Source organism: Sprattus sprattus (assembly GCF_963457725.1).
Source record: "Sprattus sprattus genome assembly, chromosome: 3".
NCBI classification, from domain to species: Eukaryota; Metazoa; Chordata; class Actinopteri; order Clupeiformes; family Clupeidae; genus Sprattus; species Sprattus sprattus.
Genome location: NC_137922.1, coordinates 50,934,500 through 50,939,499, shown reverse-complemented (window position 1 = coordinate 50,939,499; position 5,000 = coordinate 50,934,500).

Genomic DNA, 5,000 nt, shown 5'->3' with positions numbered 1-5,000 from the left:
ACAACATGACAGACAGCGCCTGATATATGGCACAATCTCCAGTCCCCTAACCCTAACCATGCTCTGGGTCTCTGGTGTGAGCTGTGGTAAAGTTGGAGGTGAGGACACCAAGCCTAGAGTGCCAGCTCGCAGGACGGGGCTGACAGCAGAGAGGCATGGGAACAAAGCGGGAGGGCCCATACTGTGGGTGGCAGCGGCGTGGCGCTGGGAAGAGGCATGCAGCCGCAGGGCACTGCCGTGTCTGGGGACGTGCTTGTGTGTGTGTGTGTGTGTGTTGTGTGTGTGGTGACGCCGCTCTCCATCCTCGGTGGGTGCGGGCGTCTCGGGAAGCCGCCCAAGCCAAGGAATAAGGTCTCCGTTGAGACGCATATGTCTTACATTTAGCTGGAGAGAGAAGACATAAACTCTGAAATGGATTGTAGTCTGTGCCACGCTGAGAAATCCTCTGATGCTTAGGGAGTTGTGACAGACATTCTTTGGCACAGTGTGTGCAATATAGATGCATGTGCTGTATACAGAAGGACATACGGAAGGGGAAGAACAGAGTGAGAACAAAAAGAAACAAATACATAAGGAAAGGGGGCTAGATAGATAGATGGAAAGCGAGAGAGCGAGAGCAAGGATGGAGGAAAAGCAACGATCTTGTAAGAACCTGTGAACTCCAGCGGGTCACACACGGTCGTGTTGACCCTGCGGTGAAGCACAGTGAATACCATAACAAATATAAAGACCACTTTTATGCACATTCTTCCTCCTGACACATAAAAAGAGACCAAAAACATATGATTTTGTCGAGAGCAACATCTGACACCCAGTGAACAACCAAATAGAGCCAAATTAGGGGTTGTTGTTTTTATGAGATATCTCATTGACATGTTTATTACATTGATTGTGGGTCTCCTGCTTCTGTAAATTGACGCACTTTCTAAACAGAAAGAGTACATATTTTCGTGTTTATATGAGACTCTCGTCACGCTCTAATGTTGTATTAATGCCATATTTTGTGGCGTTTCCAATCCCTCTCACCCACCCATTTCTCACATGCTATAGCCATTAGAAACCAACTAGTTAAATAGTCAAGAAAATTTGATAAAAGTAGCTTTTCATTGTATTTAGCATAACAACATTTTGATGCTGCCTTTTCGTTTTTCAACTGGGAACAGAAGGTTTAGTGCCCTACATTTCTTTCTCCACCCCCCAACTGCCCCCACTCAGCTCCTAAACAAACCTCATCCATGTTGTCTGAAATTCCCCAGACTTTATTGTTGGTCTGTCTCCTGGGGTTAGCAGAGAGCGACTGGCATTGATAGCCGGCCTCCCCTGAGAGGACTGTTTTCTCACGCACTGAAGCCAACATCAGTTAGGGAGTTAACGCTTCAGACATGTAGGACCATCGCCCCGCTCGTTCGCGGCATGTGCTGAACTTGGTAACTTTAATTGAGAAGAGGAAGGTGAGCTGCTTGACCCAGTTAGAAAAACAGGCACATTTTTGCCATAAATCTTTCCTGCTCGTCTGGGAGGCTTATAAATATATTTGTGTGTATGTCACTGGGGCGGCGGGAAAAAGTGTGAAACATTTTCTGCTCTGATAATCGGTCATTGCGCTTCGGCTAATTGGTCCTCCTGCTGCTAAGAGGTCATTATGACATCAGTCCTGATGAGGCGCAGCTCCGCCGGATTGGGGCCGGATCCGGGGCCGCATGTGGGCTCTCTCTGTGGCGCTCGGTGTGACACTTGACACTGAACAGGCATCTTTTTCGCCCATGGACTCAGCAGTTGCACAGTCAGACAGAGACAGATATATCGCTTTTGGTCATGTCAAGTATATGTTTTCCACATGGCCTGGCCTATTGATAATGTCATATCATGGAGAAATATGTAACCCGCACATCCTGTTGTAGTAATGCCTAGAATTAGTATGAAACAGATGATGTTTATTTGCACTTTTTTAGTTGCGTTCAGTCCAAACCACAGAGCAACTGATTCTCGGAAAAACCTCCTCAATCACCCTATCACTCAACACACACAATACTGATGCCAGGGAGGGGGGGGGGGGGCAAATCACTGGTTTGATGTTTGACTATGTACTTAAAGAATGTGTGTGTGTGTGTGTGTGTGTGTGTATGTGTAAGTGTGTGTGTCAGAGAGAGGGAGAATTACTGATTTGACGTTTTGAGAAGATATGAAATACTGTGCAATATTTCTGCGTCAGCATATTTAATCAGTCAGTCAAAACCCTGAATCCAAAATCAAAGTCCTGCTGGATAGCAAAGTATGATTTAGTGCAACAACATCATCGTCGCTTTCTGTTTTATTTCAGTGAATGTGAGGACATTTACTGTAAGTCTCTGGTGGGTTGAAGTTTCAGACCAGACCAATTGCGCATTTGCTGGGGAACTACAAAAAATGTCCCTGTAAAGCAATTTTGCGGTGGAAATATTTTCCGGTTGAATTGCTATGATTATTAAACTGTCAACAACAATAACAATAACAACAACATAATAACGCACAAGCATGAGAACCATGATTAGTATTCTTTTCTTTCCAATTTTGTATTTTATTACAAACAACAACAATGCTATGAACACTAAACTGTAGCCTCGCCTATTTTACAGTCTAGTGTTGACTGACAAGGACCCTCTCCTCTCTATGAAAGCACGTACGTCACCTACAGTGTCTGGTTTTCATGGAAGGCTCAAATGATAAATAAAAATCCCAACATCTTTTAATGAGTTCTCTCCAACATTATCTCCCCATTGTTCTATCTTATATGACCATCAGGGGAGATGTCACAACTGTGTTTATTCTCCACGAATGAGGTCAATGAAAAGGGAGGATGACGGTGGAGGAGGAGGAGAAGAAGCCAGGGTCTTGAGCTTACTCACCAGGCCACAGTACGAGATCCTTGCGGTCAGCTCCATGGGTCTGCTAAACAAGGGAATGAAAATGCCAGAAATGAGGCAACAGGAGAGGAGCTGGGTGTTTGGGGTGTCACAGAGGCCAGAGGGGATAGAGCTGGAAGACATTTTGTCACTTCTGCACTCATAAAGAAACATGCTAGTGTCTGACGCTAGCATCTATAAGTGATACATCAGCCTAAGTGAGTAAACCTCACTCCTGGAAGACTTATGTGACTTTCTAGCCAACTAACACTAGCAGCCATTGGTTCTAGCCTTCATAAAGTATCTGCATTTCATGCCAAATGATACAGGTTTCAAGCCCAGCACTGGACTGTGATCACAACAAAGGGTCAAGACTTGAAGACTTGAAGAAAATAAAGGAGTTGACATGCAAGAGTGTGTTTCCAAATGAAGCGTCCATCAACAGTCGGTTATGCTTAAACTTTTGGTCATGCCCTCGGGCAAGTTTTTATAAACTGTTTAAACATGTAATGAGGACTTGAAAAATGGTGAAAATGTCTGCTGGGGAGGTTACCAATCATCCAGATAAATGATTGTGCTCAATCTGCATTGCATTCGCTTGGGGCCTCATCAGTCAGTTTAGTGTTCTGCATTTGTACTCTGCAGCTCTAGATGTCAAAGCACACAGAAAACTACCAATTGATAAAGAATAATTTGTTTATTTTAATATACAAAACATTCATTCACTGTTAAGTGAACAGTATCTGTTAAGTGAAGAATGACAGCCCTACACCATGGCTTTATGCCAACTTTATGGAATGCCTGAATGCTAGCTTCCCAAAAATCCCAACAAGGTTGTTCTTGGATTAGTTTGTCCAGTACGGCATAAGAATAGAACAGAGATCCCTTTAAGCATCAGCCCCTTGTGGTGATAAAATGCCACGAGCACCTAGTACAGAGAGCTGGCCTGAGATGAAAAAGGCTGGTCAGTCAGGGAGATGCTCTGGGGAGTTTGACTGGAGCTGCCAGAGAGAGACATGCATGGTAGCGAGGCTGGAAGAGTGCCCATGCAAACAGAACATCCAAAGGGAAAAAGTGGATCTCTCCCTTAAAAGACGCTAACTTGGCCTGTGTGCTTTGCCCACTGGCAGTGTTTGTTGCTGTAGTTGTTTGTGCTGGTGTTTGTTGTTGTTGTTGTTGTTGTTGTTTGTGCTAGTGTTTGTTTCTGCTCTGTTAATGTTCTTATGTTTTTCTGATTCCTGTTGCTCTGCATTGCTTGTGTTTCTGTCTTGTCAGTTCTCGTTTGTTGCTGTTGCTGTCATTTATGGCGTCTTGTTTTTGCTCTGTATATTTTATCACTTGGTGGTTAATGGTTTTCAAAACATTTTGCCAAAGCACTGCACTTTTACAGAAATGTTGATCAGTGTGTATTGTCCTAACATATGAAATGAAATGAAAACCTTGGATAATTAGTGCTGATTTGCTGATTTGAAGTGAGCCAATAGCCATGCTCTCTGTCTACCACACCAGGCACATTGGTTTGGCAGAGGCTGAGCTCCAAATCACCGGTACACCCATCGTTGCACCTCCTGAAATCATATTTGGTGAGAGTCCAGGGCAGCCAGGGTTGCACCTCCTGGAAGCATTGTTGACCAACTACCATCAGTAAATGATGAGAGACTATCATTTTGATCACTGTCACATTGACACTTTCAGAAAATGCATTCCAGCTTGAGTTAACAGCTGACAGCTACTAGCTGTGAAAACTGCTACAATCTAGTATTTAGAGATGGAAAAACAATGGACAGTGTACACTCATTGAAAAGTGAAGCTGAATTTAAATTTTAGTTTTAACCAAATAAGGTTCATTCTAGGCGGACACGAAGGACTTTCTGTTTACTACGCATGCTCTGGCTCCAAAAGGCACTTACTGCACAGACTCTGGCTCCAGTGATGCCAATGTGGCCGGCCAATTTTGGCTTCATTTCTTCACAACGTACGGCAATAACATTTGCTGTCCATCTTCTTCACAGTCACTGCTGGACATTAACTCCCACAAGCCTTTGCTTATGATCCTGTGGCTCATTGGGTAAAGTGAGATCATGGGTTTGATACCCAGGGAGCATACATACTGTTGGA